The sequence below is a fragment of the Lathyrus oleraceus genome, chromosome 2 (assembly GCF_024323335.1).
Source record: "Lathyrus oleraceus cultivar Zhongwan6 chromosome 2, CAAS_Psat_ZW6_1.0, whole genome shotgun sequence".
NCBI lineage: Eukaryota > Viridiplantae > Streptophyta > Magnoliopsida > Fabales > Fabaceae > Lathyrus > Lathyrus oleraceus.
Genome location: NC_066580.1, coordinates 189,793,642 through 189,819,817, shown reverse-complemented (window position 1 = coordinate 189,819,817; position 26,176 = coordinate 189,793,642). Strand labels below are relative to the sequence as shown.

The following is a 26,176-nucleotide window of genomic DNA, read 5'->3' as shown; positions in this document are numbered from 1 at the left end:
CCTAGATCAACTTCCCTCAACTGCCACGTCCCCTACTACTTCCACTAATGCACCTCAGATTGGCCTTGTGGAGGGCGCCATGGCCTTGTGGCGGGCGCCACAAGAGGAAACGTTTTCCCTCCCATTTTCAAGTTGAAGGGCATCCTTGTCATTTCCATCATTTTACTTGCTTATAAATAGAAACTCGAATTCACTTGTTTAGGCATCCAAACTTAGAACAGAGGCAAACTCAGAGCAAAATTTGTTTCACTTAGGCATATATTCAGTATTTTAAAGTGGTAATCGCTTCGCATTGGGGTGTTACCACAATTGTGTAATCGAGTTTTGTGATTGGGTCTGTAATCGAGTTTGGAGCACTTTGGAAGGAAGTTAATCCTGCTGCCATTTTCATTTCCGCTTCGCATTTTATTCAACCCTCCGATTGGAGCAGGTTTTTATTACTTTGCCTTTATCTATTTTATTTTCCCACACTGGCACTTTACTTTATTTATTTTCTCGCACTCGCTTTACTTTATTTATTTCTCGCACTCGCTTTACTTTATTTATTTCTCGCACTCGCTTTACTTTTATTTACTTTCCGCACCCGCACTACTTTTATTTACTTTCCGAACTCGCACTACTTTTATTTACTTTCCGCACTCGCACTACGTTTATTTACTTTCTGCACTCGCACTACTTTTATTTACTTTCCGCACTCGCACTACTTTTATTTACTTTCCGCACTCGCACTACTTTTATTTAATTTTAAATGCACCTTTACTTTACCATGTCTAACTAAATCTATAAGGTTAGAATATGAGGATCGTAATTGAACCGATAATCTGTACAATTGTTCGTAGAAATACTTAAGGGCTATTTTAACTTTCAACTTAAGTTTTCCCGCACTTAATTTCTGTTGGGTAAGATCGAAAGTCGTCCAACGTCTTTTTAAACATAATTGTTTTTAACTATTTCAAAAACAGCGAAAGCGCTTTGTTTAGTTCATTAGGAGTTTTTAACTTAAGAAGAAAAGTGATTTTAAAACTATTTTCGGACGCGTTTATAAGTTTAGAGTCTGGTTCGTTAGAACCTCTTTTGGTTAAGAAATCCAGGTTAGAATACTTTTCAACTTAGTCAAGATACTATATTTCTTAAAAATAGGTTTACTACTCTAACGCAATGCGCGCCTTTTTATAAGTGACAATAAGAGGGTTTGATTAGGGAGTAAAACTCGGTTCTGAATACGCGAAAGCGACAGTTCCTGTTAAATTAGTTCTTTTCAAAGTAGGAAACACTGCCCATAAGTAGTTCTATTAGCAAGTACTTGGATTATTAATTGATTATGTGAATTACATTTGAGCCTGTCTTTATCAATTGAACTTTATTTAATACCTTACTTTTCATTGCACACTCTAAAAAACCCCTATTTTGATTACCTAAGATAAACACCATAACAATAGATAACGATAGATTGACACCATGTCTCTGTGGATTCGACAATCTTTTATATTACTCTGACGCGTTTGTATACTTGCGAAAAGCACGCATCAAGTGTTTGGCACTGTTGTCGGGGATCAATTTCGTCAAATTTCATTACCCTGTTGTTATATCATTTAGACTTAGGTTAGTACCCGCCGGTCAATGCGAAGAACTCGCAGCACCGGAAGATTAGTATACCCTCTGGCGGAACCTGAACGTTACGCTCGCGCACGTTTATTCTTTCATAGAATTAGGAGAGCTATGGCCGAAGATCAAAACCAAAGACCTCTTAAGGATTTTGCTCAACCATCCAACGAAGAACCTAGTTCTAGTATAGTAAATCCAACTATCCCAGCTAATAATTTCGAACTTAAACCATCCCTGTTGCAACTTGTGCAACAGAGACAATTCGCAGGTCTCGCTACTGAGAACCCGAACCAACATTTAAAAATATTTCTCCAATTAGCAGACACTTTGAAAACCAATGGAGCTTCTCCTGAGGCGATTCGGTTAAGATTATTCCCTTTTTCCCTCGGAGATAAAGCCCTATCATGGTTAGATTCCCTTCCACCCAATTCCATTACGACTTGGGATAACCTTAGAAGAGTATTCTTTGCTAGATACTTTCCCCCGAGTAAGACCACCGTTCTTCGAAACCATATAACTAGATTTACCCAGAACCAAGGAGAATCGTTGTTCGAAGCTTGGGAGAGATATAAAGAGTTGTTAAGAGCATGCCCACATCATGGCTTAGAAAATTGGTTAATCATTCAAACCTTCTATAATGGATTCACTATAACACTAAGATGACCATCGACGCTGCCGCAGGCGGTGCTCTGATTAACAAACCTTATCTTGAAGCTAGTGCCCTCATCGAGGATATGGCTCAAAACCATCAACCATGGGGAGTCGAACGAGCGACAGTTGAGAAGAAGGAAGCCCAAGGAGGAGTGCATGAACTAAGCTCTATAGACATGATGCAAGCTAAAATGGACGCATTAGCCCTTAAAGTCGAGCATATGTGCATAAACCCAAATACTGCAGCCGCAGTTTCGTCGGATTGTGAGATATATGGAACCAAAGGACACCAATCTGCAGAATGCAGTCTATTAAACAAAACCCACTCTGAGCAAGTGAACTACACCCAAGGGAACCCATATTCGAATACCTATAACCTTGGATGGAGGAATCACCCGAACTTTTCCTATAAAAACAATAACCCTATCCAAAATAATGCACCTCCGAGACAACCTGGTTATCAAGCCCCAAGGCCGAATCAACCTATGCAACCTGTGCCACCAAAGCCGAGCCTTGAGAAAATCATGGAAAATTTTATCACCGCTCAAACCCAACAAAACAAAGAGTTCATGAACCAAAACATTCATCTTAATGAACTAATTACCCAGTTAGGAACCAAGGTTGACCAAATAGTTACTCATACCAAAATGCTTGAAACCCAGATCTCTCAGGTAGCTTTAAACCAAGCCCCCCAAACCACACCTGGAGGACAGTTCCCTGGACAACCTCAACAGAATCCAAGAGGGCAAGCCAATGCCATTACCCTACAAAGTGGGAACGCTTACGATGAGCCACCAAACCCAAGATTGAGTGAACTTGAAACTTCTAAGGAATATACCAAACCCCTGGACGAAGTAAAGAAACCAGAGGAATCTAGAAACCAGGAAGGTCAAGAAAAAGGAGAAAAACCTAAAGATAAAACTTATGTACCACCCCCACCATATAAACCACCTATACCACCATATCCACAAAGACTCAAACAAACCCAGATCAATAACCAGTATCAAAAGTTTATTAAAGTTATAGAAAAACTTCACGTAGAAATCCCTTTCGCAGAAGCCATCACCCAAATACCTTCTTATGCAAAGTTTCTCAAATACATCCTTACCAACAAACGTAGACTAGACGATCTGAAGCCCTTGGAATGCAATTCTATTTTCGAGAATAAATTAGCAAAAAAGGATAAAGATCCTGGAAATTTCTCCATTCCTTGTCTTTTGGGTAGTCATGTCATCGAAAAAGTTTTTCTAGACTTAGGAGCTAGTGTGAGCTTAATGCCTTTAGCAGTTTGTGAGAGGTTAAACTTAGGAGAATTACAGCCTACTAAGATGTTACTTCAATTAGCCGATAGATCTGTTAAGTATCCGATAGACATTTTAGAAGATGTCCCTGTTAGGATAGGTCATTTATTTATCCCTACTGATTTTGTTGTCATGGACATCAAAGAAGACAATGATATACCAATCCTTCTAGGTAGACCGTTCTTATCAACTGCTGGAGCCATAATAGATGTCAAGAGAAGAAAGTTGACCTTTGAGGTAGGTGACGAGAAAATAGAATTTATACTTTCGAAATTTCTTATGGCACCTATGATAGAAGATGCATGTTATGCCTTAGATATCATTGATGAGTGCGTTAGGGAATTAGAACAAGAAGAAATCATTAAAACAATTAAGTTACCATCAACCCCCAAAATGAAAGATAATGACTTTAGAAAGCCCTACATCGATGATAACCTTTACGAATATTTATCCCTTACCCCAGATCCTATGCCATGCCCTAAGAAACCAATCTTAGAACTTAAGGAACTGCCTAAGAATCTGAGATATGAGTTCCTCGATGACGAGATGAACCGTCCAGTTATAGTCAGTGCTACCTTGAGCCAAGAGGAAACGAACCAACTTTTAGACGTTTTACGAAGATATCCCTCTGCCTTAGGATATAATATCTCTGACCTGAAAGGTATAAGCCCATCTGTATGCATGCATCGGATTTCGCTCGAAGAAGATTCAAAACCCTCCAGAGAACATCAGAGAAGAATAAACCCTATAATGAGTGATGTTGTTAAAAAGGAAGTTCTTAAGTTACTTGAGGCAGGTATAATCTATCAGATCTCGGAGAGTAAGTGGGTGAGCCCTGTGCATGTATTACCTAAAAAGGGAGGCATCACAGTCGTGCAAAACGATAAAGACGAACATGTAGCAAAACGTTTAGAAGGAGGATGGCGGATGTGTATAGACTATAGAAAATTAAATAAAGCAACCAGGAAGGACCATTTCCCCTTACCATTTATAGACCAGATGTTGGAGCGTCTAGCCAGACACTCTTACTTCTGCTATCTAGATGGATACTCTGGATTCTTCCAAATACCTATTCACCCCGAAGATCAAGAAAAAACTACCTTTACATGCCCTTATGGAACTTTTGCCTACAGACGAATGCCATTCGGCCTCTGTAATGCCCCAACTACTTTCCAACGCTGCATGATGTCAATCTTTGCTGATTACCTAGATGGTATCATGGAAGTGTTTATGGATGATTTCTCGGTTTGCGGATTTGATTTCCACAATTGTCTTGCTAACCTTGAGAAAATCCTGGAGAGATGCGTGGAGATGAACCTTGTACTAAATTGGGAAAAGTGTCATTTCATGGTGACCGAAGGAATTGTTTTAGGACATATAGTTTCCGAAAAAGGTATAGAGGTAGATAGAGCTAAAATAGAAGTAATAGAAAACCTAAAACCACCCAAAACTATTAGAGAAGTCCGAAGCTTTCTTGGACACGCTGGATTCTACCGGCATTTTATTAAGGACTTCTCCAAAATAACTAAACCTTTAACTAGACTTTTAATGAAAGATGCTGAATTCATTTTCGCTGAAAAATGTAATGACGCATTTAATCTTTTAAAGCAAGCACTAATATCAGCACCCATTATGAAACCACCTGATTGGTCAGAACCTTTTGAGATAATGTGCGATGCTAGTGATTATGCGGTTGGAGCCGTTCTAGGACAAAGGAAAGATAAAAAATTACATGCCATTTATTATGCCAGTAGAACCCTAGACGTTGCCCAACTTAACTACGCAACAACTGAAAAAGAATTACTCGCTGTAGTTTTCACTATAGACAAATTTAGATCTTATCTAGTAGGAGCAAAAATTATAGTTTACACTGATCATGCCGCCATTCGTTACCTATTAAGTAAAAAAGATGCCAAGCCCAGGTTACTCCGATGGATTCTGTTACTACAAGAGTTTGATTTAGATATAAGAGATAAAAAAGGCACTGAAAATGTAGTAGTTGATCACCTTTCTAGGCTAGAACATCTAAAATCAGACTTAGTACCCATAAACGATGATTTTGCCTATGATAGACTGATAGCTAGACTAGAAACCATTGAAGATGATAGCCTAGCCACTCATGAGCACTTCCAAAATTCCTTAGCAGTAAGTAACGTACCCTGGTATGCAGACTTTGTTAATTACCTAGCTGCTGATATCGTACCCCCTGATCTTGACTACCACCGCAAGAAGAAATTCTTCCACGATGTGAGAAAATTTTATTGGGACGAACCGCTCCTTTTCAATAGGGGTAAAGATGGCATCTTTCGCCGTTGCGTTCCAGAAGAAGAAGTAAATAGTATAATAGAGCATTGTCATTATGCACCATATGGTGGACATGCGAGCACCTCTAAGACATACGCCAAGATTCTTCAAGCTGGCCTATTCTGGCCTACCATGTGGCGTGATGTCTATGCTTGCATTGTCAAATGCGACAGATGCCAACGCACTGGAAACATTTCAAGGCATGACGGAATGCCTCTAAGAAACATTCAGGAAGTAGAACTCTTCGACGTATGGGGTATAGATTTCATGGGACCTTTCCCACCATCCTTAGGAAACAGGTATATCTTAGTAGCTGTAGACTACGTATCTAAGTGGATTGAAGCCATAGTTGCACCCACAAACGATACTAGGGTGGTGATTAAGCTATTTAAAAACTATATATTCCCTAGATTTGGAACACCACGTTTAGTCATAAGCGATGGAGGATCACACTTCATACCGATAATATTTGATAAACTTTTAAGAAAATATGGAGTTAGGCATAGAGTAGCAACACCATACCACCCACAGACTAGTGGCCAAGTAGAAGTATCCAATAGGGAGATAAAACAAATCCTAGAGAAAATAATTTCAATATCTAGGAGAGACTGGTCTCAGAAGCTTCAAGAAGCATTATGGGCCTATAGAACCACTTTCAAAACCCCTATAGGAACTACTCCCTACCAGCTAGTTTATGGAAAATCCTGTCACTTACCTTTTGAGTTAGAGCATAAGGCCTATTGGGCCATTAAAACTTTGAATTTAGACTACCTGACCGCTGGAGAAAAGTGTATCCTTGACATTCATAAACTAGAAGAACTTAGGCAATCTGCCTACGAGAATGCAAAAATATACAAAGAGAGAACAAAAGCCTGGCACGACAAAAGAATAGTAAAGAAAAACTTCAATATAGGCGACCATGTTCTCCTTTTTAACTCTAGGTTACGACTCTTCCATGGGAAGCTACGCTCAAGATGGACTGGCCCTTTCGAAGTATCCAAGATTCTGAGATCCGGAGCCGTAGAAATCAAGAACGAAACCTGTAGCCCATTCATTGTAAATGGACAAAGACTGAAGCTCTACGAAGGAGGAGACATTCCAACATACTACTCAAGCCACACTCTGGTTGATCCACCGATTCCTACTACTACAGGTGTATAAATTCTTATCGTCAAGCTAATGACGTTAAACAAGCGTTGCGTGGGAGGCAACCCATGGTTTTTCATTTTACTTTTTCGCCTTTATTTAATTTTATTTTATTTTATTTTATTTTATTTTCATCGAGACTAAATATTTGAATGATTTGTATTTTCAGGATCCCTTTCTAACTTTCACAGGATGCAGGATTTCGACGATATGCACGTGGCCTATAGAGATGACGCACAGAGAGAGCGCTACATTGCTCTTTATCAGCGTCCTATGGCGCCCACATGTTATCCAGATCAGCACTGCATGGAAGCACTGGGCATTGAGCCAAGTATCCGATTTCTGAGCCACCAGCTCCACTGGGACGAGTTCGCTGACGATCTGAGCAACACCTATAGGAATTTGACATTGGAGTTCCTCAGTTCATTTGACTATGACCCTTACTCTGGACCGGATGGGTATGCTGCTTTCAGGCTTTTTGGAGTTGAGTACTCTTTCAGCCAGAAAGAGTTCGGTGACCTATTGGGTTTCCAAACCACTCCTGACGCTATCCCTGAGACACCTATGGGATACTTTCTGGGGAAGGAAGTGGAGAAGTTCTGGACTGACATATCAAGTGGAGGAAGCCAGGATCCTTCTACTCAGTTATCCCAGGCTATACATAACCCTGCTTTTAGATACTTTCAGATAATACTGGCACATTCCTTCCTAGGAAAACCAGATGCCGAGACATTACTGAATGAGGAGGAGATCTTCCTACTATTTTGTGCATCCCAGTCTTGCCCAGTAACATGTGGGAACTTTCTGTTATGTGGCCTCAGCGGTGTTTCCAGATCGACCGAAGGAGTCATACATGTAGGAGGGATCATCACACAGATTGCTATCGCTTTAGGTCTATCTCGCAAGTTGTTACATCTCCGGATCTACTGTGGGTACACTACCATGGACATCGACTTCTATTTAACCAGAGGGTTGATGAGGAGAGCCTCTTTCCACCCATGTCAGTTTAGATTGCTAGTCGACAGTGAGGCGGTTCATTATTTTACACTACTTGATCCTATGATGACTAGTGTGCATGATCTAGCGAACTGGAGTTATGCTCTAGAGGGTCATGGAGAGACTATCGAGGAGCCGAGATCACCACCTATTGTTGAGTATACGCCTACACCACCTTCTCACAGGATCACTGTATTCTCTAACAATCTATCATTGCAGACCCCAGACATCCGCACCCAGATTGCAGAGTGTCGTAGAGAGATTGCAGAGCTTAGACGGGAGGTGGCTGACCTCACCTTACAGATGGGAGTATCTGATCTCACACACGCTACCGAGGCAGACTGTTTATATCAGGAGATTGCAGAGCTTAGGCAAGAGGTAGCCATGCTCTGTGGATCTACTCAGGAAGACGAACCCCCTACTATCTGATCTTACCATTTCATTTTATTTTATCTCTTTTTATGCTTATATTTTTCGCATTTACATAACTCATTTTATATCATTGCATTTGGGATATTTTATTAACTATGTCAACACATTGATATTTCTACTTTTATATATATATATATATATATATATATATATATATATATATATATATATATATATATATATATATGTTTTATGTTTGTTTATTATATTTATGCTTTTATTATAATTTAGTTATATTAATTGTTTATTTAATTTAATTAGTCTAATGTTTAATTTTTATTTTATTTTTATTTTTATAAAATTATGCAAGCCTCATGTTACTAGGAAATCACAAGACAAATGCTATCCGGACCCCCCAAGCCAAAAGACAACGAGAAGCCCAAGCCAAAGGACCAAAATCCGGCCCAACCAGATTTCGCCTTGTGGTGCCCGCCATAGACCCTGTGGCGCCCGCTACAACGTCTGTATAAGCTCGGGGCAGACTCCTTTTCTTCACCATTTTCACACCTTCAAACCTTCAAAACCCATTTTTCCACCTTGCAAAAACGTCCTTGAATCCACAAAAAGCTCACACCTTTCTCATCCTCACACCATCCAAATCATTTTCCCGATTTCCATTTTCATTTTCATCCATCGGATTTCATAAAAATCCAACCTTTTCACAACCCACTTCATTTTCTTCGTCTCATTACAAGAGCTACACAATGGAGTTTAATGGATTCATTCTTCGAGGAGGGAGATCGGGAGATAGGCAAAGGAAGAATATCGAACGGTTGCAAAATCGGGAGATCCTCCCGACAAGGTATGTTGATGAAAATTGTCTCTATACTTTAGGTATCTACCATAGCATATTTCATTTATTAGATAATTTAGGTTTGCATAATTTCTTTTCAAACAAAGAACCTACCTATGAGCGATTGACAATCGAATTTTTAAGTTCTTTAATATATATTGTCAATCCTAACACTGCTAACACAATTGGTACTGTCAGATTTAGAATGTTTGCTGTTGAATATGAATTCAGTACCGACGAACTAGCATGCTTGTTAGGAATCCCTCATGGGGATGGTGTTATTTGTGAGGCCCCTTTAGATTCGGATTGGTCAGTCGAGGTGTTTTCCTTCTGGCAGAGATTGTCAAACACTTCTATAAATTCTTTTGAAGGAATTCTTGCCTCGACTATCCATAACCCGACCATCAGAGTTTTTAGATATTTGTTGGCATGTACTATTTTTGGCTGGGAGAATCCAAATAAGGTAAATGCTAGAGAGCTTCTATTTTTGCAAGGAAGCCTCACAAATAGACGAATTAACTCGGTCCCGTTCATGCTCGCTCATATGACTTTAACTTTAAATAAAGCGGGACCGACTGTTTTCGGAGGACTGATTACGTCTCTTGTTCGGGCGCTTAACCTTAATAATGAGATAGCTACCCTAGATCCCTTACCTCCTCGCACAATTAACCTAAAACTTCTGAGAGACATAAAATTGTGTCATTTGAGGAGAAATGGAGGCTATGTGCTTATGGTTCATGGTGTAGCTATCCCATCTGTTGTTTTACCATGCACTAGACGTACTGATGTACGAGATGAAAGGAATTGGACCTACGTTTTAGATGCTTCACCTGTTTTGGGTCCTCTTCCTCCTAATGTTTCTAATGAGGCGGGACATGACACTGATGAAGAATATGATCGGAGAGAGAGATCTCCCGTACCTGATGTGTCCCCCCATCATCCTTCACCACCATACACCGCACCATCTTCTTCTTCTGCAGGTACCACTCCTGGCTTTTGTATTACAGAGGAGATGTGGCGTAACCACATGGCTAGAGAGAAAAGGCGTGATGACCTACTCTCTACCATCCAACAACAATTGGCGGATAACATGAGCTTCATGCAAGAATCACAGTGGAGGACAGATAGATCCTATGATACTGTTTTACAGTCCCTGCTTACGATTACAAATACGCAAGCCCGTCAGCAACAATACCACCATCAACATATTGCACTCATCGAAGCCACTCAAGGTTCCATTTTGGGTAACCTTCGAGAGGTGAGGACCGCTCAGGATGCCTTACAGGTCAGGATGGTTCAGCGAGACCGTCGTCGTACCCGATCCCGTCGTCCACCTCAGGATGGCGAAGGCACCAGTGGTCAGCAGTAGGTTGTCAGGTAACTCTTCCCTTATCTTATTTCGAAACATTAGGGACAATGTTCGATTTAAGTGCGGGAGGAGCCTTTATCGCTTTTCTTTTATTTTCAGTTAGTTTGTTCATTTTCTTTGCTGTTTTTAGATAGTTTGTTTATCTTTATTGCTTTTTGTTTACTTTATTTTATTTTGCTTTTAGTTTAAGTGTCTTAGATGATGCATGAGTCTGACGAGTCACCAAATATAGTGTATCTTTAGTACAGTCTAATCTCCTCATACCTTTAGCCTTACCAAAAATTTTTGCAAAAGAAAACAGTGTTATTCCGAAAGTTTTTGGGTTTTAAAGACGGGTTTGAGTAAGGATGCGGTGACTTGGGAGAACTTTTTGAAACATCAGTATTATTTTAGCACCATAGACTTCGTAAATATATGAATCATTCCCGAAACCCCATATACCATGGCCTTAATCATCATTTCAGTATAAGTCCTCAGTAGTTTATCTCAGCAGTTAGCTCCGGCCTACGCATCCTCTACGTAGGGGACCGATGCAAATAAGTGAATGATTCAGCAAAATAAATAAAAGAAAGCAAAAAGGTAACTCAGGTATAGGTAACCCTCACAAAGTCATTTAAACCAAAGACTTGTAAAAATTTGCTACAAAAAGAAAAAGAAAAAGAAAAACTTACCCGCTGCTAGTTGGCTCAGAGGTATCTGGCGCTGAACTCGGTATGGCGGATTACGATCCGATCCCCCACAACTGCAGTTGGGTCAAATAAAAGGGTTTACACAAATTTATGTGCCAGAAACCCCATGTTTAGATCATAATCACTAACAGGTCACTCTTCTATGAAGCATGTACGGATAACGGGCTTAATGTGATTGCGCCTGAATGAAAAGGACACAAAAAGAGATGAAGAGGCAGGCCTAGGTATTGTGGGATAATATGGGTTGATTAATATAGGAATGAAGTTTATGTCCGTATTTGAGGATTAGTGTCATCATGATACCCTTAGTTCACTCAGTTAGTACCTATCACTGCATCCCGACTTAAACTTAGAAATCTTTTAACCTAAAGCACTCGTTTACACCAGTTTTTCTTCTATGAGCTTTTTAATGTTTTGCTTGAGGACAAGCAAAGGTTTAAGTGTGGGAGAGTTTGATGACACTGAAATTCACCGTATTTTCGAATTCGATTTCACATGCATTTTAGTAGTTTTATTGTCATTTTGTTGTGTTATTACTATGTTTCTCTTTGTTTTTAGGTTTTTACTTTAATCGGAGCCCCGATCGAAAAAGGAGTGAAAAAGAGCTAAAAACCCTAAAATTCAGCATTTTGTACTTGTGGCTCCCACTGTGGCTGGCGCCATAGACCCTGCCATGACGTGTCCTAGCTCAACTTCCCTCAACTGCCACGTTCCCCACTACTTCCACTAAGGCGCCTCAGATTGGCCTTGTGGAGGGCGCCACAAGAGGAAAAGTTTTCCCTCCCATCTTCAAGTTGAAGGGCATCCTTGTCATTTCCATCATTTTACTTGCTTATAAATAGAAACTCGAATTCACTTGTTTAGGCATCCAAACTTAGAACAAAGGCAAACTAAGAGCAAAATTTGTTTCACTTAGGCATATATTCAGTATTTTAAAGTGGTAATCGTTTCGCATTGGGGTGTTACCACAATTGTGTAATCGAGTTTTGTGATTGGGTTTGTAATCGAGTTTGGAGCACTTTGGAATGAAGTTAATCCTGCCGCCATTTTCATTTCCACTTCGCATTTTATTCAACCCTCCGATTGGAGCAGGTTTTTATTACTTTGCCTTTATCTATTTTATTTTCCCGCACTCGCACTTTACTTTATTTATTTCTCGCACTCGCTTTACTTTTATTTACTTTCCGCACTCGCAATACTTTTATTTACATTCCGCACTCGCACTACTTTTATTTACTTTCCGCACTCGCACTACCTTTATTTACTTTCCGCACTCGCACTACTTTTATTTACTTTCCACACTCGCACTACTTTTATTTACTTTCCGCACTCGCACTACTTTTATTTAATTTTAAATGCACCTTTACTTTACCATGTCTAAATAAATCTATAAGGTTAGAATGTAAGGATCGTAATTGAACCGATAATCCATACAATTGTTCGTAGAAACACTTAAGAGATATTTTAACTTTCAACTTAAGTTTTCCCGCACTTAATTTCCGTTGGGTAAGATCGAAAGTCGTCCAATGTCTTTTTAAACTTAATTGTTTTTAACTATTTCAAAAATAGAGAAAGTGCTTTGTTTAGTTCATTAGGAGTTTTTAACTTAAGAAGAAAAGTGATTTTAAAACTATTTTCGGACGTGTTTATAAGTTTAGAGTCTGGTTCGTTAGAACCTCTTTTGGTTAAGGAATCCAGGTTAGAATACTTTTCAACTTAGTCAAGATATTATATTTCTTAAAAATAGGTTTACTACTCTAACGCAATGTGCGCCTTTTTATAAGTGACAATAAGAGGGTTTGATTAGGGAGTACAACTCGGTTCTGAATACGCGAAAGCGACAGTTCCTGTTAAATTAGTTCTTTTCAAAGTAGGAAACATTGTCCATAAGTAGTTCTATTAGCAAGTACTTGGATTATTAATTGATTATGTGAATTACATTCGAGTCTGTCTTTATCAATTGAACTTTATTTAATACTTTACTTTTCATTGCACACTCTAAAAAACCCCTATTTTGATTACCTAAGATAAACACCATAACAATAGATAACGATAGATTGACACTTGGTCTTTGTGGATTCGAAAATCTTTTATATTATTCTTACGCGTTCGTATACTTGCGAAAAGCACGCATCATAGATGAGGTGACAGAGTATCAGACGATAATGAAATCATTTGACGAATCTCAATTACTTCATGTATTTGGCGTTTCTTGTTCATTTTTGGTGGCGTAGAAGGTGATAGAGTTGTGGTACCAACAATATATGACGAAGTTGGAGCAGTAAGAGGTGGAGAAGATTCCATATATGATTCAAAACAAGAATAAAATAACAATAAACACAAAGTAAAAGAATGAAATATTATTGTAGGTTTTTGTGTTGTTATATGTTATGGGTTTGAGGCATTAGAGGCAATACCATGTTTATTTTGATCTTACATTTTTTTTTAGCCATATGACCTAGTTTTTCATAATTGAACAAAAGAAAACACTTGTGTTATTTTTGTATGGTGGTGATTTTTTAAAGGAATAATGAAATGCATTAATCGAAATTGGCCTCAAAGGCTTTTATTACATCCTTGTTGGCCTTAGCCAACCACAGTAGGTTATCATGACGATGATTGTTGTTTAGAAATTATGATGATTGGGGTCCTAGAATGATTTTTATTCTTAATTCGGTTTACAATATTGTTATTTTTATTCTTTAATGATTTTTCAAATGACTTCAGAACCGCACCAAATTTATTTTTGTTCTTTAAAACAAACAATACATTTTATTTTTGATGTTGTCTATGAGATTCTTCTTCAATTAGTGGTGAGTAATCAGACTCTCGATTGAAAATTCTTGTTTTCTAGCGAAGCAAAAATTTTAAAAATCTTTTAAACCAATTGGTAGCTTTTTTAAAGCAAATTGAGATTGTTCATATAATGACATACTTTTAGTAACGATCTTGTGAGCAATCTTTTGAGGTTCATGACATTGAGCCTACCTGAACATTTCATCTACCATCTGATACTTCTAATAATGACTAATAACACACTTCTTTGCTCCCGCCTATTCGATATCATACTTCTTTTTCAAATCTTCCCAAACTTATTTTTCAGTAATTATTTAACAATCGTACATATCATCGGCATGTCCATTCAAATTATTACTTTTGAAGAGATACTCATTCTTTTTCCATATGGTGATTTGTTTTCTCAACTGTAAATATTTTTCTTTAATATGTGCATCAGATTCAGTTTCATTTGAATCAACTGATTCATCTGAATCAATAGATTTCTCAATCTTAGTATGTTCGTTTGATCTAGCAAGAACAACAAGAATGCCATTGATCAAAATATTGGCAATTTTTTTAAAGGTTTAGAAAAATTGCATTTTCTTTGTGTTGAGTTTAGCCCCTGCGGTACGGTTTAGAGGTATTATTGTAATATGGATCATTAGTATCCCTATATATGCTTGTAACATTGAAACTCTGATGTGTGTAATTCAGACCAAACCAATAAAATGAAACTATAATTATTCTATAGTCGTAGACATAGGCAATTTGACCAAACTACGTGAACAAAACTTTTGTGTGTTTTTCTCTACTCTAATATGTATTCGTGTGTCTATTCTAATACTTTCTTAACAATATTTCAATTGAATTTCATCATAGTTGAACAATTTGTCAGAGACGGCGACAAAAGTATAATTAATTTCTTCGATGGCCATGGCAGTTCGAAATGTCTTAAAATTATTGCTTTTCGTTTTAAAAACCAGTTTAGAAAAAAATGCCAAAAATTGTCCAAGACAAACATCAGAAATATTATTAATTTCTTAAATCGCACACTTTAAGACGTTTCGCGGGCACATACCAAAATAGTACAAGACAAACTATCAACTATGACCCCTAAAAAAAAAGTCTCATTCAATATTTATACGATTATTAATGCATTGTAGATAATCATTCTAGAAATACATTCTCTATGGTAAAATACCACTCTATATAATTTATGATATGGAAAAATTCAAATAATCTTTCTAAGAAAATTCAATAATTGTTGTTTTACCACTCCAAATAATTTCTTAAACGAGAAGAAACTCAAATAATTTTTTAAAGAGAATTCAATAATGATTGTTTGACCACTTTAAAAAAATTCTCTAACGATAAAATATTCAAAATATTCTCCAAAAAACAATTCAAGAAAATACCCCAAAAATTCAATAAGTTAAAAGAAAAAATACGAAGTTTATGCTTCGACAATTATAAAATGCATAGTAAAGAGGATGAAGAAGAAAAAATTCAAAAGTAACTTGTGCCCTATTTCAGAATAAAACATAAAAAAAATTATATAATAAAGTAAGTTAGACAAAGTTTATAATCTAACGAACATGAGATTTAGAATTTTTATTTTTCATAATGTTAAAAACTAACAAATATATGTAAGCTAAGTCACGTGGTACATATGGTTTTCTCAACAAAAATAATTTAAAAAATAATTTTTGTAAAATTAAAAATATTAAAATAAACTTTATGGATGAATCTTTAATAAATAGTCTGGATTAGATTTTATTTTAAAATAAATAATGTTAATTTAAATGCATATTATTCTTAATAAATTGATTAGATTTAATTTTTTAAAGAAATTTTAGTAAAGTATCAAATATATTGTTTTGATTTATCCATTAACAATTTAAATCAAATTTATCCCAAAAATATATCCATAAGGAAAATATCATCTTGGTTGAAGTTTGGGGAGGCTTTGCTAAATATTAAAAAAAAATTGTAAAAATATACTTAGATTTTAAACATGCTTACTCTGTTATGAATTGCATGACATATATATAAAAATAACTTTTACTATAAAATGTTCTATATTACACTTATTTTAAAAAAATATTATCAATGAGTCAATAGAGGCCGGAAACAGCCGCAATAAACAATAAAGATAACATATGCATCAGGAGCAACTTAAAACCATACTTCTAATTATCGAAGTGACATTAAAATTTTCATTTTCCTTTTTCTCTCCTCATGCAAGGCTTTTTCAGAATTCTCACAACGAAACAACTGCAAACGCATTTGGCAAATCTCAATTATTTTATCCATAAAATGTATATGTCTTTGCTTGTTCTTCTTTAGTGCCTGTTGAGGTGATGGAGTATCATCAGAAGATAATGAAATCATTTGACTAATCTCAATTACTTCATGTATTTGGCGTTTCTTGTTCATTTTTGGTGGCGTAGGAGGTGACAGAATCGTGGTATCACCAGTATATAACGAAGTTGGAGGAGTAAAAGGTGAGGAAGAATCCATATATGATTCAAAAACAATAATGAAATAACAGTATAAGAATGAAATATTATTCTTAGTTTTTGTGTTGTTGTGTTGGTGGGTTTGGGGCAATACTTATATAGATCTTTCTGATATGGGATTTGTTTTGAAATATTGTTATAATCAAGTTTTAATTAGATTGATTTGCTTAGATTGTGTTACAAATATAAGATTTAATTCTTTTTTATTATTAAAAAACATATATTTATGATAATAATATCTAACTTTTTTTATTTTCCTTTATATGATTTATGTCTTTTATTGATAAATAAAAATCTAACTTTTTCATTTGTCTTTTATATAATTTTAGTCTTTTATTTTATAGAGAAAAAGTATATCAAATTATGTCATTATGTCGCCTTTAATATAATTTATGCCTTTTATATAATTTAACTTTTTATTTTATGTAATATATGTGTTTTATTGAAAAAATATATGAATATGTAGCTGAGGGATTTAGAATGCACGACCAGCTCTCCTCAATTTTCCAAGCACATAACTATAAGAATGATGACTTTTAATTAATATAATTTGAAAAAGTCAAAGAAATATATTTAGACAATTAAACATAAGATGTGTCCACATGTAAAAGTTACAGTAATTTTTACTTTATCTGATTTTATGTCAGCACCTTAGAAAAAAAACAATTTGAATTTCTTTTTCTTTTCAAATAAATGTGTTATGTAAAATTGAAGAGCATGATCACAAATATTATTTGGAAAACCACACGAAATAACTAGCCAATTAGATATTGTTCTCCATACATCACCAAAGCAAATCACAACCAACAAACAAATAGTTAGAATTTTCATCATTCCCACATCCATCAGAACACATAATAGAATTAGGATTGAAAACACCATCACAGGCAAGATTTTCCTTAGAGAGAGAGACAACCCTCATGTAATTCAATTAGTGATTCACATAGTAAAATCAATAATCGAATCAAATTTTGAATTATCGAATCATATCTCATAATTAGAAAGTGTTTCAATGACCTCAAGTTCGTTGACAACAGTAGTTGAGTAGTTGAGGTATTGTCCATTTTAGGTGTAAGAATTAGTCACGATTTTGTAGTTTGACAAATACACCTTGTTAGATGAAAGAGGGTGGATGTTCTATACAAAATACTCGTAGTCCCGATTTCTAAGAAACATACGTGCGTGCGTGCGTGTGTGCGCGTGCGTGTGTGCGTGTGAAAGAGAGAGAGTTCTAACTAACTTTCTCTTTTAAACTGGAAACGGTTTCAAAATGAATTTAGTTACAAATTAAAACTTGAGTTCAATGTTTATACCATTAGAACAACTAAATGAAACTCAAATTAAATCTAAATGCAACTTAATATGAAATGCTAGCTTAAATGTGAATTTGACTTACACTTCAACATCATCCCCTAATCTACTTTCAAGACTAAAATCAACAATATCAATTTTATCTCTCAAATGGATAAAGTGTTCAATCTTGATAGTTTTAGTCAACGCATCTGCAAGTTTAGGGGTGTAATCGATTCGGTTTGGACCGATTTTTTATCAAAAAATTGTCCAAACCAATTATATCTGCATCGGTTTGGTTTGGTTCAACTTTTAGTATTTTTTTAAAATGGAACCAAACTAAACTAACATATTTGGTTTGGTTTGGTTTGGTTTGGTTGATCGGTTTTACGATACTTTTTCTCTAAACATTATATTTCGTCTGTGTGTTATTTGCCATCAGGTTTTTCGGTGTATTTTTTGTTATTATTTTTTCAAATAATGTATTTCATGCTATACTTTTCAAACAACTTACAAGTTATTCTTAATCCATACGAATCATTGGCATAATTTCCATACGTCATAAAATGAGTTTACCATCGAATACAAAAGTTGGCACTTGGCTTGAGAAGGTTCGGAAGAGATTTAAAAGTTTAACAAATAAAACACAACAATAAAAACAAAATATTTTAATACACATAAATTAATATGTTTGACACCTCAAACACACATCAAAACTATTTTGTAACAAGATTAGAAGGAAATTCATTGAAGAAGAAACATAAAAGGTAAAAAAAATGAAAACTAAGGAAGAGAACTTGAAAATAAATAAGGCTACCATAACCTATAAGAATGACGGTGGCGAGAAAAACAGTAGTGGCGGGACCAGATTATCAGCTTTGTGAGAACAAGTTCTTATGGCTTATGATTTCTATTTTTAATGTTTGGAGTTTGATTTTGGGTTAATATTTTGTTCAAAGAAAAGAAGTGTAAAAAAAGATGGAGAAATGTTGGACCGATACAAAATTTGGACTTAATAATGAGATAAATAAAAGATTAAGTAGGTATTTATAGTCATCGGTTCGGTTCATCGGTTTGACGGTTCCTAAAAACTAAAACAAACTGAACCAAACCATCTTGGTTTTAATGGGTTTTGTTCGATTTTTGAACCGAACCAAAAACAATTGGTTTTTCGATTTGGTTTGGTATGGATTATCGATTTAATTGGTTTTCTCTGACCCGTTTACACCTCTATGCAAGTTTCTTCTGAGTGCTACAGTGAACAACTTCAAGCACTCAATTTTGAACCTGATTGCGCAAAAAATGGAACTTTATGTCAATGTGTTTGCTCCTTCCATGTAGCAATGGATTCTTGGAAAGTCTTATAGCTGATTTGTTGTCAATCATCAACCTCACATGCTTTCTCACCTTGATTTCCAGATCCTTCAATAAGTTCATAATCCGAACAGCTTGACACACAGACAAAACACCTGCAATGTACTCAACTTCACATGTTGACAATGCAACCATTGGTTGCTTCTTGGAGAACCAAGAAATGGGACCTCCCAGATGCCTGAATAAATATCTGGAATCTGAATAACATATCAGCTATGAATCGTATTTAGCACCAGAAGGAAACAAAAATCCATACCTCAAAGTCCCCTTAATATACCTCAGTATCTTGACAACAATTCGTTAATGTGACCACTTTGTTTTGGTCATAAACCTACTCATCATTTCAACTATATAGTAGATGTCAGATCTAGTGTTACAACAATATCTCAATGAGTCCACCAATTGTTTAAGAGTTGTAGCATCTAAATCATCACCCTCAACATCAGAATCTATCTTGTGATTTGTTTCAGCATGCATGATTGCAGACTTGCAATTTATTAGCTCAAATCTCTTCAGAAGTTCAAGTTCATACTTCAGCTGATGCAAAATTATATCCTTATCAGAGTACAAAATATTCATCCCTAGAAAATATGCCATATTTTTTAGACCAGTCATCTCAAACTCATTCATTAGCACCTTCTTGAACTTAACTATCTCATATGAACAACTCCCTATTAGAAATATGTCATCAACATAGAGACACATCAAAATCCTATTACTATCAGATGTATGCTAAACATGAACATCATACTCTATCTCACACTTTCTGAATAATTGAAGCTTGAAAAATGAATCATTTTTCAGATTCCAAGCTCCAGGAGCTTGTTTCATTCCATACAAGGCTTTATGCAACTTGTACATCATCCCTTCTTGATTCTTTTTCACAAATCCAACAGGTTGTGACACATAAACTTCCTCTTATAAAGGACCATTTAGAAATTCATACTTCACATCTAAATGCATCAGAAACCGATTTCTATTAGCAACTATAGCAATCACCAATCTGATTGTTTCATGCCTAGCTACTGGCGCAAACACCTCAAAGTAATCTAATCCATATTTCTTTAGAAATCCTCTAGCTACTTACCTTTCTTTATTTTTGCTAATTGATCCATTTGGCTTCTATTTTAACTTGTAAACCCATCTCACACTGATGGATTTATGGTTCTTTGGAAGCTCAGTCAACTCCTAAGTCTTGTTTCTTTCTATAGCCTCAAGTTCTTATTTCATAACCTTAAGCCACACTTTCTTCTTGAGAGCTTCTTCGGTACTAACTGGTTTAGAGAGTACCAACATGGCACACTGAATGACTTTCCCTTCAGAGTCTATCTCAATATTTTGTAACATGTCAAACTCTGCAAATCTTTTTGGTATTTGTATGATTCTTTGTGTCCTATGAACTTGTTCATAATCTTCTTCAGATGCTGGAACATTATCAGATGTTGGACTACCTTTAGAGGCCGAACCACCTTTAGAAGCATGACCACCTTTAGAGACATGATTACCACCAGAGTCTGGATCATCATCGGAATCTGGATCATAATCAGATTCACCTTCAGAGTCTTCTTCAGACTCATCTTCAGAGGCAAAATCTCCTTTAGAGGCAGATTCTCCTTCAGAGTCTAAAATATATTCAGAATTTAACTCAACTATTAACATTGCACTAGAGTTGGATTGAGAATTTTTCCAATCCCGTGCTTTTGTTTCCATCATAGACTTCCATCTTGTTAGTGATTGGACAATAAATCTTATAAGCACTTGTATTGTGGAACCCAATCAGTAACATTACTTTGCTTATATCATCCAACTTATTTCTAGTAGCACCTAGAACGTGTTTATAAGAAACATAACCAAATACTCTTAAATGACTCACATTTTTCTTATATCTAGTCCACTTCTCAAAAGGAATAGTTTCCTTCAGTTTCTTGGTTGGACACCTATTGAGCACATATGTTGCAGTCGAAACAGCTTCTCCCCACAAGGAGTGAGAGAACTTATTCTCGTTCAGCATGCTCCTTGTCATATCAAGCAAAATCACGTTTCTTATTTTAGCAAGACCATTGTGTTGTAGAGTATAAGGATCAGTCACCTCATATTCAACTACATTCTCTTTATATAACCTTCTGAACTCTGATGATTTGTACCGACCTCCACCTCCAGTTCTGAGAACTTTCAGCTTCTTACCACTATGTTTTTTATCCTTTACCTTAAACTTCTCAAAATCAGCAAACACCTCATGTTTAAACTTGATGAGTGCTACCCATATCATTCTTGTGAACGCATCCACAAATGACACAAAGTACTTATTTCCTATAAGTGAAGGTACTTCAGATGGTCCACATAGATCATAATGTACTACTCCCAAAGAATGTTTTACTCTTGGAGCCACTTCTGATGCAAATGGAAATCTAGATTGCTTGCCTTTCACGCATATCTCACATGACTTCTCAGGCTTCACAATCTTAGGAATGTCATGTACCAACTTCTTAGAACTCAGATTCCCTAAGCTTTTGAAGTTCATATGACCTAATATCTTGTGCCACAACTTACTCTCACCTTCAGTACCTTCTGCATTAAGGCATTTAATTTCATTTGTTTCCACATTCACTTTGAATGTTCTGTCAATTCCCTGTTAAGATTGCATAATCAGCTTCTGATTAGAATCATACAACTTCAAGAGACTGTCCTTCATAGTAATCGATATACCTTTCTCAATTAGCTAACCTACACTCATCAAATTTCTTTTCATTCTAGGAACATACCAAACATCCTTCATCATAACAATTTTTCCATTCTTCACTCTGATTTTGACAGCTCCCATTCTTTCATCATTAAGGTACTTATAATCAGCACATATAATTTTTGTCCTCTTCCTATAGTCAAAATCAATCAGCAATTGTTTGTTTCCAGTTAGGTGATTTGAGCAACCAATGTATATATGCTACCGATCTACCAAATATCCATCATCAGATTCAGAAGCCATCAATATTACAGGTTCATAATTGGAATCTTCTCTAGCTATGTTTGCTTCTTCTGATTTCATTTCCTTGTTTCACCAACCGTCATTAACAAAGTGGTCAAACTTCTTACAAAAGTAGCATAAAACCTTCTTCTTGTAAAATTTCTTCTTTCCCTTGTGATGTTTCTTCTCATCAAAGTTTGAGGTTTTTTACTTATATTAACCACCACCATGTCTCTTCTTGGTCTCTGACCAAGACTGCTTCTTATTATTCTTACTAGAAGACGCTTTTAGAACCTGCTCTACCTCTCTTTCATAGCTTCTCTTAGTCAGACGCAACTCTTGTGCCTCTAGACTATATTGTAGGCTCTTCAATTCTCATGGTCTTGAGATCCTTAGAGTATTTAATTTCTACAACAATGTAATGAAATTGGGGAGTAATTGATCTCAATACCTTTTCAATGATTACTTGTTCAAAGAGAATTTCTCCACAAGATTTCATCTCATTTATAATTAAAATAACTCTCCAAATGTAATCAGGTACCTTCTCATTGATCTTCGTGTTGAGATTCTCATACTGCTTACATAGAGACTGAAGCCTCACCTTCTTCACTGATGCATCACCACCGTAGCATTGTATTAGTGAGTCCCACATAGCCTTCATCGTCATTGAATCATCGATCTTCTCACAACATTCATATCCACACACTAATGGATATAGAAAAAAAAGTCTTCTAATCCTTCTTCCTCGTTTCTCTTTGTGCATTTCTATGCGCTTTCGTTGCATTTGCTACAACCATCGTGTAACTGTCATTTACGAGATCAAGAACATCTTAAGCGCCAAACAACACACACATCTGAATCATCCACTGATTCTAATTCTTTCCATCAAATACTAAAAGCTTTGTGTTCAAGCTACCATTGTCGCCCTTCATCTTCGTTCTTGTGCAAATTCACTCAGATCTCACTAACACTCGTGTTTCTCAATCTCGCATAATCAAGAAATTTGATTCTGTTTTGATCCTGGTCTTCAATTCACTGTGAATTGAATGAACAAAATAAATCACAAACACACCTTATGTACACTTGTGTTTTCCTGTGAATCGAATCAGAGCTCTAGATACCAATTGTTGGTGTACAAGAATGAAAAAGATGAAGATGATGGGAGAGAGAGAGAGAGATAATTCTAACTAAATTTCTCTTTCAAACTGAAAATGGTTTCAAAATTAATTTAGTTAGAAACTAAAACTCGAGTTCAGTATTTATACCACCAGAACAACTAAATGAAACTCAAATTAAATCTAAATGCAACTTAAAATGAAATGTTAGCTTAAATGTGAATTCTGATTACACTTCAGCACTATGTTGACGTGGAACATGAAATTGATGGTATGTTGATGAAGGTCGGCATAAAAGCTCTCTAGTACAATAGTAAAAGTTTCTTGAAGATGGAAGATGAGTTGGACCTGCATGGTTAGCACTCTAACGCCACAATCAATGAGGTCAAAGATATGAAACTAGCAAGTATAAATATGATTGTAGCTTCTTATGGCACGTAATTATGCTTATATATGAACAACACTTAAAACCGCTCTTGTATATTCCAATAAACCCTTAGATTGAACCTGACGACTAAAATGAGTGTGTTACTTAACTATATTGTGGCCTATGATGATGGTCTACATGTTTCTCTGAGTGGTGATAGTATGTTGGGTTGGATCTTTTATTTAAATAATTTAATTGGACTATTTAATAGACCTAAAACAATATTTATTATTTAATGTATATGTAAATTACATAATTATATATTTATTTTAATTACATTCATATAATTAATAAAATTTCTAATAAAATTATTCAGTTAGTCTTATTTATATGACAAGTATATGTTGTTGAACATAATATAGCATAAGAAGAACCTTTATCTGATTTTTATTTTTTTTATTTAATAAATAAAATATAAATAAAATATATTTTTTTATTTGATTAATCTTAAAAAATTGAATGATATTTTTTATGTGGAGTAACTAAGTATATTAATATGAATCCGATAAATATATATCTAAGTCAATATAATATAAATCTCTAAAAAATATCTAAAGATAGACATTTACTATTTATAATAAAATAAAACTTTGATGATTAACAAATTCAAAAACAAGATTTATTGAGATTTTATTATTAAAAATAAAATAAAGTCTACCTTTAGACCGTGTCTGTGTACATATTAGACGTTGTAATCACATAACTTTATCCAAAATAATTTGTGTGTATATAGAATTTTAGTATAGCACTTCGATGATAAAAGTAAAATTACTTATTATTATGACATTAAATAAAAAAAAGGAATAAATATATGTTAATTTTTCCTTATGAATCTTTTAGATTACTCTTATTAATATACATTATTATTCTTTAAACTTTTAACATGATTTTTCATTAAAATCTTATTTATACATATTTTATTATTTATTGATTAATTGAACAAATTTTAGTTTTTATATTTGGTTATCATTTAAATATATAAATAACCATAAAAAAGTTCTCTATAAATATATATAATTTATAATTATATAGTTAAAAATATTTTAAAAAACATATTATAATCAAAGTAATGTAACACACGGATTTTAAATAGTTTACTTAAATAATAACGTTGAACACATAAAACTTTTGAGTCAACTTTAACTAGAAATATTCATGGTTCATGAAATGCATTGAACCAAACCACATCTATAGTTATTCAATTTATAATAATCATTTCAATAAAAATATAGTTAACTTCTAAAATAGTTTCAATTCAGTTTAAAACTAATTTATAACCAGTTTGGATTTGTAAATTAGTTTATAATCAGTTTGCAATTATAAATTAAATTTATAATTTGAATTGATCTAAAATCAATTTTTTTAATTTCATAAAAAAACTTTATTTATTTATTTTTTATAATATTTGAAAATATTTATTTTTTTAAAAAAATCTTTTATTTAAGGAAAAAAAAATTTATCTTGTTGAAAAAAAATCGGAATAATTTTTTTTAAAATTTCTGTCAAAATTTAATTTAAAAAAAATATATTTTTTAATTTTAGTGTTTTGGGAAATAAATTTCAGGGTAAATTTTTTTCGGAATTTTTTTTTTATATTTTTTCAATATAAATACTTTCAGAATAATAAATTTTAAAATTTGGGAAAAAAGTTTTCACTACAAAAAAAAAGTTTATTCCAAAATTTTTATTTTTCATAAAAAACATATTTTTTTCAGAATTTTTTATTTCAAAAAACAATAATTTTTTATTTTTCTGGATTTTTTTTGGTTTCAAATTAAATTATATTTTTTTTAAAAAAAACTATACTTTTTTTCTATAATCTTATTTTTGATTTTCAATAAAATATTTTTCATAATTACAAATATTTTTTAATTTCTATTTTTTTTTACTCTCAATAATTGTTCTTTTTCTTTATATAAAGAAATCTATTTATATAATTAGAATATTTTATAAAATAAAATTGATGATGGTGCAATATTAGTTGATTTTAAACTGAATTATAATTATTTATCTTAAATAGTTCAATTCATTAATCATTCAAATAATTCAATTATTTTATGATAAAATACAATTCAGTTTAATAATATAATTTAATTAATCATAATTTAACACGCCTCTAGCTCCAACTAGCAAATGAAATTTTTTACATGATGCATATAATATATAATGTAAAATCCAAATAAAAAAAGACAAACACGAATACATGATCAAACAAAAGTGTCTAATTTGCAAAGACGGTTACTATTAAATTAGTTTTAGAGGAAATTTGCTACTTCTTTTCGATCTTAAGCTTAAAAAAATTAAAAGAGAGGAATTTATTAATTTATTTTAATATATCTATCTAAAGAGAAAAAATAAAATGGTTTTTTAATAATAAACATATTATTTAATAAATGGGTGGAAAATTCACAGAGGACAGTAGAAG

General features: G+C 34.3%; 1 non-coding gene across 1 annotated transcript; it reads right to left on the bottom strand.

Moving 5' to 3' along the window:
- Positions 1 to 2,103: 2,103 nt before the first annotated feature.
- On the bottom strand, positions 2,104 to 2,210 carry LOC127124864 (small nucleolar RNA R71). Its single transcript, XR_007804342.1, has one exon. It is a non-coding gene; the product is annotated as a small nucleolar RNA R71 (small nucleolar RNA).
- Positions 2,211 to 26,176: the final 23,966 nt, after the last annotated feature.